Raw genomic sequence first — 10,881 nt, 5'->3', positions numbered from 1 at the left:
AAGTAAACAAAAGTCAACAAGGATGCACAGCCACTCTTCGTCATCATGCTACAGTTTTCTCTTTGCCACATGATTGCACCGTTTCTGTTCTATCAGACGGAAAAGGCCTCTGATACCTCCTGGCCTCTCATTGTGTCAGCTGGCTTCAGGAATCATACTATGACCAGACTGACTACATAAGTCCAGATATGGTTTTTACAGTGTTCATATTTCACACAAGTGGTACTCACCTTTAAGGCCCATGGGTCGCTGTGTTGGCAGGTACTATTTGCTCCAACCATCCACTACGCCACCTGATTTCACTCATTTGTTTACCCACTTGGTTCAGGAAGCGTGTTCTTCTTGTTCTGTATGCAGAATGATCTAAATGTATCACTGAATGCTCGTGGTGAGGGTGCAGTTTCAGATTTAAAGTAAACAAATTATAATAATTTTGTCTGCACTTATGTTCAATGTGTTCCACTGATAACACAGCTCACCAACCCATCCCTGTTGGTCATTGACCAGTGCCCTGTCCCTTAATATGCCAGGGGACCCCTAGATAAAGGGAGTCGCTGAGCAATGCCAATCCACCTTGCAGGCCACAAGGGTGCTCATAATTAGTGTCATTACAGAGATCGGGGAAGTGGCCATCTGCCCCATGTGAATGATTGCTGTGATTAGCCTGACAGTTGGGAGGGATTCAAGGGGCTAATTGTCAGGTCACAATGCAGAGGGCACTGGGATTCAAAGAGCGCAAAATGGTCCAGCACTCAGGCTCATTAGCAGACAGCGCAGTTGTCTTGGACCATGGGTGTCTGAATCAAACGCTGTATTTCCCATGATTTACAATGGAAAATCTCACCTGATCCGAATTTCAGATGGCCGGTGGGGTAGGGTTTCTCGTTTGTCGGTCATTTGAAAAAATGTGTCCCGGTGCTTCTTCTGAAAACTGCTGGACTGGTTGTTGATAGTGCAGCTGCTCTAATTGGAAAAGAACTCTGACAGATGTGCACAAGTGGACACTAAGTTGACAAGTGGCATCCGAAACGTGGTGTGGATCTTTCTTTGGGCACTGGGAAGAGTGAACTTGCCAGGAACCCTATTTTGATTCACCCGGAAAATGCAACTGGCTCAGGGAGAAGCCTGGGGCCCTGGAGTGGGGTGGTTGCCAGTTTGAATAGGGCCTGCATGGCAGAAATTCCCTGAGGGTCCTGAGGGAATCAGACATTGCTTACTACACAACCCTTACTACAAATGCAAGGCTTCCCTCTCCCCCAGCCTACCAGCCTGTGTCCACCTCTATGGCTGTTTGCCATGTGGCTCATCAGTGAAAAACATGTGAGACCTGTGAATTATTAATGGAAAATAATGTGAAATTCAAAATATGAGACAAAAGTCTACACTAGACCTTGAGCAGAAGCTTTTATCCATACAAACATACACAGCTTTCATTATTTGTACATATAGTTCATTTATATAGCTGGGTTTTAATTGAAGCAATTCAAATAAGTGCCTAGCTCAAGGGTACAACAGCAGCCCTTCACCTGGGAATTACATCTACCATATCACAGTTGCAAGCCCAGTTCCCCAACCATTATGCCACACTGCTGCTCTGACACCCACATTACAGTGTATCAATCGCCTTTTAATTTGAAAATATTTGAAAATAAAATTTTTTTTAAAAAAACACTACAATTTTGAAATGTCGGTTTTTTAAACATCTTGAGAAATTGGTGCAAAAAAATTTTGATCACCTTTCCAAGAGTAATGTATCTCATGAACGCATTATTTATGAAAATTTATATTATACACACATATGTCAAATGTAAATGTTAAATATAAAAGTAAATGGTATGCATGAATGTAAATGTTGAAACTAAATGTTTGTTTGGCAAATATTTTACTGAACTTCACTGAAAAATCAATTTTCACCGCATACATTTGTGAATCAAGGAAATGTCAAGGAAAATAATGAAATCTGCTCATCATTTAATGTAACTGATATGCACACTTATACATTATTTTGAATTACATTACAAATGCGACAAAGGCTAGATATGTATTATGTATTATATATGTGATATATTTGAGGTACTTCATAAAACACCATAGAGGATTAAAACTGCAAAATAATTCCTTATCTTCACAGATTGCATTGTCCTCAAGATGTCACATGACTGCTCATTGCACTCAATGGCTCAATTATAATTGCACACACAATCATTTGGAAGTGTGTCTCCGTGAAGCAAATTAATCATGATTTATGGCAGTCATCAAGCGTTCAGATTTAGACCATGGGCTAATTGACATTTGAATAACAGGAGGACTCCTGCAAGCTACCTTTTCTTTCTGTGCCACTGTCCCATTCAGGCATTCAATAACAGAATGTCACCTTCACAGCTGATAGCGATAGCCTTTCAGGTCTATAACTGTGCACTTTTCAAAGTCTCTGACGTAGTAGAGAGCAGTTTAATATATGAATCTGCCGATTCATTCATGTGCACTGCTGATTTTTAAATTTTTATTTCAAAAACGTGATTGGTTGACCTACTGTATGGGGACGACAACAGTGATGATTCAAAAACCAATGGTCTAAAAGGAACGGGCATAACCTGGCCAGCAGGGCACATGTAAGAACTACAAGTTAGCACTACCCCCTTCTCCCCGCCCCCCCACTGTCCCCTTCATTTTGATTGCTGCATTACCATAAATTATCCTTTAATTCCATTTCACACTCCAGTTATTTTTATGTGCAAAGACATGAGGAAAATAAAACCCAATAAGCTTGTCCTCAGGCCGTCTAGTTATTATTCACCTATATCTACAAAAATACTGATCTCCTCTGACAAGCAGCAGTCCTCTCATCTTAATTCCGAGTGAAAATTAGTCCTGTGTTTGGAATGGGGTCACAATGGTACATGCTTCTGATATAATGATATACGCTCATGACACTAGTGGCTTATTGTGCAAAAAAAAAAAAAAATGAGTGAGCGGACTCCCCTCCGTATCTTCCAGAGATGTGGCAGCCAGGATCAGAGGAGCGGAACGTTTATGGAAATGAAAGCGATTCCCTTCCCGTATTGTTGGCGTTCGCTCCGACCACAGGGCGCGGCTGCAGTCGTTCCGGCTGAAGGAAGCCCATTCTGCTGCTGCCAAAGAGAAGAGAGAGAGCTGAAGAATGTAGATCAGGCTGGATACCGAGACATACTTGTTTTTGTTTTTTTTGTTTTTTGTTTTTGGTGCTGCTTCGGTGAGCCCAATGATATCAAGATGTCATTTCTGCACACATCGGCATACTGCGGTGAATACAGCAGCAGGCCTGTTCTTAAAATAATACTATGAGGGGGATAGTATTGAGTGACAATAGACATCCTTCCCCATCTTTTCCAGGCTTTGTCGGCATGCAGTTTTCGGCTTTTATTTCACATGCTGAATTTTCAATGTTCAACAGATTATACCCAAACTGATTGAGTAGTTTATCTACAAAATGTACCTGAACAGAATGTATGCCTCAACATAATGTCTAACCATGTATTGACATATCTATGGTAGCTGATGACCTCAAGATGGTGGTTTAGTGACTCAGTTATGCTATCTGCCAAGGTATGGGTTGTTGGGGTATACCCCATACCTTACAGTACTGTATGGCATTTCAAGGTTCTCCACAGAAAGGGTCAGAACAGCCACCTGCTCTCATTCCTTACAATCCTGACACAGCCACAAAATACAACCCCAAACTTGGGTTATTTTATCATTTTTCTTAATCTTCATTGTACTCTGCTTTACATAACCATGTGGCATCACAAATTGGTCAGCTTAATTAGATGCCAATTCACGGATGACAAATAACAAAACATCTGTTGAAAGATGCCTTAAATACAAATGTTATATCATAACATATACTGTGGATTCCCTAAATGTTTAGTAAACACAACACCAATCTTAGCAAACATATTTTGCAATTATTTAATGAATTCAGTGATGAAGAAAAAGAAACACAGAGTAAGTCATTTTGATACAGTTTGGTGAACAATCAATGATTTAGTACACCGGCAGGCACAGCATTTCTTTACATACAGCATTTATTTTTTTTAATTTCCCTATTATCGTGAAATGTGTTTTCTACTGAGTTATTTTTGAATTACCAGGAGGAAGAGATGAACATAAAACAGAAAAGACTGCAAAATGAAGAGCACTTGAATACTGTAAACAAGACATCCTCCTTTATTCTGTAGAATCTCTGACACGGTGGCCTTGACGCACAGTTGATCAGCCAAGGTTGCGGGAAAAGGAGCCCGTCACACTGTATGGCAGCGTTCCGTTTCAAGGCCGAACCTGTTTCGATGATTTAATTGTGTTTGGCACGTCTTTGATTTTGTTTCACGGCAGCCATTACGCTTTCAGGCGGACCTTTGGCCTGTGGCTGTGTGGCACGGGTCACTTGGGCCAGAGCAGGAGTGCGCTCATTCACTGGTGATGGCAGGTGTGGAGATGAACAACCGTGCCATTTGTGCAGGCCTGTCATCGCCCCCTGGGTTGCCCTGCCCTGGAAGCCCGACAATAGGAAACGCATTACAGCACACTGGACACGTTTCATTCCAGCCTTTTCCCTTAGTGCCATTCGATATAGGCCTGTAGTATGTGTTGAGTGCAATCAGTTCTATTTTTTGCGGTCAAATTTAAACTGGGTCAGTGGTGGCTCTCTGCTTGTAAGTGATGACAGAGATTTGTGCAGTTGAAACCTAGAGTAGGGCACTGAAATTGCAACCCCAAACACTTTCATTTTTATTATTTTTATCAATTTTGGAAAATGTCACAAATAGTATTACTGCCTTAAAGCCAATTGATATATATTTTTGGCAATGCTGTAAGATGCAGAAGGATGACACCCAACATTGACTTTGGGACAGATTTGTAATGTTGGTGCAATATAGATTGGCAGTATATTTGTGACTATGATTGCCTGAACAGCATAACTGGTGGTTGTAGCTATATTATTATAATTTTGTTTTACTATTATTACTATTTTTATGATATTGTACAATATGCAATAATGACTGCAGAAAATTGAATTTGTATCTTGCCCTGTTGATTTTTCCAATCAATCTTCAGCTGGTGGAAGCAGCCAACTGGCAGAAGACTCAGCCCAACTACTGAAACCCAGACATTTCTTAGTTTTATTTCTGACCCTACTCTGGTGTCTCCAGATTATTTTAAAAATTGCATGATTTTGACAAGAGCAAAGACTTACGGGCAGCACCTCTGCTCCCCTTGTCTCTCCCTCGTGATGGTAGCATGGTGGTGCCGAGCAGAAATAAAGCTTAGTCACTGCGCGGCACTGATTTTGGGGGAAGCACCGGAGAGCTTATGCATTTCATTCACACTGTCCCAGCGATGCACTGCCAGCTGTATCTGGGGTCGCCTCCAAGGAGCGGAGCGTTAATTGCGAGCGCGCAGTCACAGTTTCGACGGCAGCTCTCCGCGCTCCAATGTGACGACTCTGGCGGCTTAATCACAGACTGTTGTGTGAACCTGGCGTGGGGCCGATCAGCTCGCTCTTTCCGACAGTATCCTGCAAGCTCCAGCGTGACTTGGCACTGGGGGCATAGTGCTTTACTGTAGATTTCCGCTCTGCTTTCACAACACAATGTACCCACAGACCCAAGGTCAAGCATTCATATCACAAAGTGTAAAGGAAATAGCCCACATAATCAGTGAAACATAGGCCTCTGTTTATGTTGCCCAATATGCACATTTCCTTTGAACAGAGTAACTCTTGGAAATGTAATATTCTGTTTAAGGTCAATGATAAATAAGCTAAGGACTAGGGCATTTCAGTTTGATTGAATAGAGACCAAGAATATATATTTTTGAATTTTATTTACAGTATTACTTTATTTCCCTAATATTTCTTATGTCCCTTTTACTATATTCAGATATACTGAACTGTGTCTGCGGATGCTATTCTGATGGTGGTTCAACAGTGTGGTCCAGTTATCCCTGTGTCAGCCCACATTCTGTATATGTGCACAGCCCAGATGTTGTATATGTGCACAGTCCAAATGTTGTATATGTGCAGAGCCCAGATGCTGTATATGTGCGCAGCACAAATGCTATATATGTGCACAGCCCAAATGCTGTTGATGTGCACAGTCCAAATGCTGTATATGTGCACAGTCAAAATGCTGTATATGTGCAGAGCCCAGATGCTGTATATGTGCACAGCCCAAATGCTGTATATGTGCACAGCCCAAATGCTGTATATGTGCACACCCCAAATGCTGTATATGTGCACAGTCCAAATTCTGTATCTGCTATGTGAGCAGCATATCATCATTCACTTCCACCTCCTTTCATAGACTCGCAGAAATATTGAAGACATTACTATTCAGACCACACTTCCCAAACTGTGTAACTTTGAACCAGCATTGGGCCATTGCGTACTGTGACAATGCCTCCTTTACACAGCAGTGTACTGCAATAGCAGACGTGAGTCTTTTCACAGCACGGCAAAGGTCACCCTTGCAATCCCCAACCGTTAACAAAAATCTCACTGCCTCTCACAAGCTCACCAATTTGTTACAACTGCAACCCTCTGTGGACGTACCTAATTTGTTTAGCCATGCAATTGTTTATAAGCCTGCATCTTCATGATATTTAAAGTAACACTGCAGCAACTTTGAACGAGCAGTGCTTAAACAACTATCCTCTTATCTCCATCAGAACAACCTGCTTGACCCTCACCAGTCTGACTTCCGATCCGGGCACTCAACAGAGACTGCCCTCCTGGCTGTGACAGAGGTACTACTAACTAACTATCACCACTCTGCGGGGCACTCCCAATCTAGGATCATTTTTATCACTTAAATCCCTCTACTTTGCTCTTATAGCACTTTCATGTTACACCTGTATGTAAATACATGTATCTACATGTACTTCCATCCAGCACTTACACTGTACTTTGTAGCATTTATCTTGATGTTGTAGTTTGTTATGTGTCCTAGTTTGAGCTAGCATGGGCTAGGTCAGAGAGTAATGTTTACTGTGTGAACTGGACTCAATATGTTCATGGCTATGAATAACTGTTTTGAATCAGACCTGTGTTTTGTAGTTGCTCCAATGACCTTCAGTATGCACGTATATCGTACGTCGCTTTGGATAAAAGCGGCTGCCAGATAACTAATGTAAATGTAATGCATGGTTGGGTGAGTTAAGTTTAGTCTGCCATGAGATAATATGGACAATCATACTGTGCCAATTTGGTTTTCAAAAAGAAAAGGAAACTAAACATTATTTTAAGGTCAATGATATCTGTCATTAAATGAGAATTTAGTTCTTTGTTGATCAGAAAAATAAACCTACTGCTGGATGCATTGCGGTTTAATTTAAAGCTAGCTGTAGTTCAGAAGTGAACTACAGCCAGCTACTGTCAACTACTTTAGTTTAGTTTAGTATGGTTTATTTGCACACAGTAAAAGAAAAAAAAAATACAACAAATAAAAGAAAGTAGTACATGTGCAGGTGAGATAAGAAGCTCAAAGAACTTATATTGAAACCTCACCGGTTATAAGGTTATGTTTACAGGCATTGTATATTCATGTTAAGGTCATACAAACATGAAAAGGTACAAATACTGAAATAAAGTGATATAATGGTGTCTTAATAAAATAGGTGCAATCAATATTAACAAATCATCAAGATAGGATAATGGGTAGAATAATAGTATAAGAAACTAAATTAATGGCTAAGAGCATTAGCAGCTGTCAGAAATCAAAACATCCCTTATTTTTCTATTAAATACATTCAGGGAGATAAAGGAGTCTGCTAGATATGAAAATCTATTCCATATGTCTGCCCCACTGAACCTACTTTTAACTCCTTGGTTAGCAACAACAGGACACCAGCTGCAATCATTTAATATATGATGGACAGGGCAGACGTTTCAAAATTGAAGGGGAATTGTGTTGCTGTGTTCCTCCCCAGGATACTTATCCTTTCTTACACTTTTCTGTTTAATATCTTCTATGTTCTGAAGCAAATATATGCATACCCATGTCATGGTGTGTGTGTGTGTATGTTGGGGGAGCAAGGTAAAAAAAAAAATGCTCATGAAGGTCCACCAACAAATGAAAACAAGAAATACTGGCACTGATTTATTAATCATTGCCCTAAGGATCCTCTAGCCCACGCTCACGCTTTGGCCTGAAGGCTATTTGTTTTACTTGAAACATGAACAGACCTCTCTTACCACTCTGCTCATGGTATTAGTGTGCTCTGGAGCAACAGACTTCGATTTCCAATCGCACGACAGCCAGCAACGTATCCGGTCCAGCATAAATAAGCCAACGTGAGAAACATGGCTCTCTGGTCTTCTGCAAGTGCGTGCTTAGAATTGACAAATAGTGCCATCTGATAAACCTGTGCAGGTGGCCACTGTATTGAAACAAACAGAAGATTAACTGTCTCCTTGCCAGGAAAATATTTATAATAAGGCTGCCATCTAACGTGCTGGCAGCACTCTGATACCACTTAATGTCACTGCAGTTACCATCATACTATTGGTTTCTAAATAACAGTTTATGTGCTTGGAGTTATGTTTGGGGTCATTTCAGTTTATGTTAGTTCAGAAGTTGCCAACGACATATTGATTGATTTGTCCTGAGCTGAAAAGTAAAATGCAGTGGGGAGGTTTCGCACTGGTTTAATTGGCATTTCATCAAAAGAAATGGCCAAACAATGTATTTTCTCCATGCCAAATGTTCCCAAATATGAAATTTCTCACCTCTGAACAGGTCTACGTTTCATTGTATATTCTGTCTGAGAAGACTTATGGTCTCTAGGTAGCACAAGGGAGAAGTATAGATCCAGGTCATCAATAAAATGATTAGCTATCCCAACATGTTCTCTGTAACTCTGACCCTAGACAGCAACATCAAAGGTAAAGATTGATCTGGTGGCTGGCTCTCTCTCACTCTCTCTCTCTTTCTCTCTCTGAGCAAAAAAAGGGATCCATTAAAAAGGCATTGATTGCCATTCTTGGTTCAGGAGACAAGCCTTTGCACCGGGGATTGAAATGCATACTCGGTTGATATCACTTCCACATCCATTAAAGCTTTGGAATTTAAGATGGGTATTGATCCCTGGGAATGTCTATGGCTGAGATTTGCAGACAACAAATTCCCCGAAGTGTTTCTGGGTTCAGGAGTCCCATTACTGGAAATGGAAGGATTCTCAGTGGTTTTGATGGCTTTTAGTTTTTATGGGATTCTGCATCTCTATCTTGCACCAGTTTTAGTCAGACAGAAAACCTATTGAGCATTAATATCGTTTGTCTCTTGGCTTTGCCATGCCTTGGTTTACTTTGATCACAGTCTTGGATCTCTGGGTCTTTTGCTGCAGGTTCTGCCTAGTTTTCTGCCACATCTTGAGATACTTGTAACTTGTAGTTTTCTTTCATTTATAGTCTGTCATTCATTTATTTTGTGATTAAATCATTCCACGTCCATAAAATTCAATGTTTGTTAAGCCTCTTAATCCACTTGTGAAAAGTACATTTGGATCCACTAGATTGTTCTGTGTGATTTCATTGAATATCTGGTTTCTTTAATTATGTCAAATATATTTAATATGTTGAATTAAGAGTTTTAGCATTTGATACAACTAGTATTCTATAATCAGAGTGCCAAACCTTAAATAAGGGCTTTGGCTGTAAAAAGAGCTGGATTCTGATATATATTTTTTGGAATCAAATTCTCACACAACAGCACTATAGTCAAAATGTGTACAAGTTACAGTATGTGAGCTAAGTCAATGCCCCTGATGAAATGAGCTACTTAGGATATTTGCTTATTTTTTTATTAAGGTGGCATATAATTATATTCTGATTGCTGAATGGAAACTGTGATGTATTAAATGGTTAAATAAATTCAAATATGAAAGGGAACATAGGAAAAGACAGACATTCAAACATTCAAGGGCTGACTATGCCTGATAGAAGCAGCTTTAGCTACAATAATTGCAGCATGGATGCATATTTCAAGCACTGCATGAAGCTTTTAACATTCACTCAAGTCACACAATAGTATTAGTGACATCACACTAATTCCTGGGAGAAATAAACTGTATTCCAGTATACACAGCTTGGTATAATGGGTTTTATTCACATAGTATGCCTATATAATATTGCCCACCAATAGAACCAAACCTAAAGAATGAATTAACTCATAGCTGGTTGGTGAATGATAGAGGGAGGGATGAGGTCTAATGCAGCATCACAACAGATGTTTGAATAAGAAAAGATATCCCAGCACCTAAAGCAGGAAGCTCGTTAGAACACTTACCCCTTTTCCTCAGCGCTGATTTAATCTGCTACCCGTAGCCACGTATCAACAATCAGTGTGACATCCAGCCTGAGAGTGATGCAAAAATAGCACCTCATTAACTGGGACCTACTCCGAGACACAAACACTGAGCAGATACTAATTAGAGGAAGACACCAGCCCGAGAGGCTGAGCGGGCTCCGACGTGTCGGAGGATCTTGCTCGCTGGCGCACAGCGGGTACAGGAAAAAGAACAGCGCAGACACAAGAGCAGCAATCGCTTTGTCCGTGTCATCGCTTTTCATGTGTACGTGACTGACATCCATTTTTCCCCACTTCCATTTCTAAGTGTGGGGGGGGGGTGTCAATAGATCACTTGACAAAGAACTGACGACAAAATAATGTAGGTGAGTTCCATCTGAGAATATGTGAGCGGCGTTTCAAGAGACTCGCTGCATAAAATGCCTTTGACAATGGCTGCTTGCTAAAAATAAAAGTGCTTTGGTTGCAGATTGAATTAAAATATCATGGACCCTGAAATAAATGCATATTGCTCCCAGCTGTAAGCTTGTTCGAATGA

At 40.5% G+C, this 10,881-nt stretch overlaps 1 long non-coding RNA gene across 1 annotated transcript; it reads right to left on the bottom strand.

Annotated features, from left to right (window-relative positions):
- Window positions 1-2,353: 2,353 nt before the first annotated feature.
- On the bottom strand, window positions 2,354-10,606 carry LOC118234522. The gene is made up of 2 exons (XR_004766677.1): window positions 10,323-10,606; window positions 2,354-3,131 (listed from the first exon to the last, which is right to left on the bottom strand). It is a non-coding gene; the product is annotated as an uncharacterized LOC118234522 (long non-coding RNA).
- Between the last annotated feature and the right edge of the window lie 275 nt (window positions 10,607-10,881).

Source organism: Anguilla anguilla, chromosome 8 (assembly GCF_013347855.1).
Source record: "Anguilla anguilla isolate fAngAng1 chromosome 8, fAngAng1.pri, whole genome shotgun sequence".
Taxonomy (NCBI): domain Eukaryota; kingdom Metazoa; phylum Chordata; class Actinopteri; order Anguilliformes; family Anguillidae; genus Anguilla; species Anguilla anguilla.
Note: the sequence above shows the minus strand (reverse complement) of the source record. Positions and strands in the feature narration are given on the sequence as shown.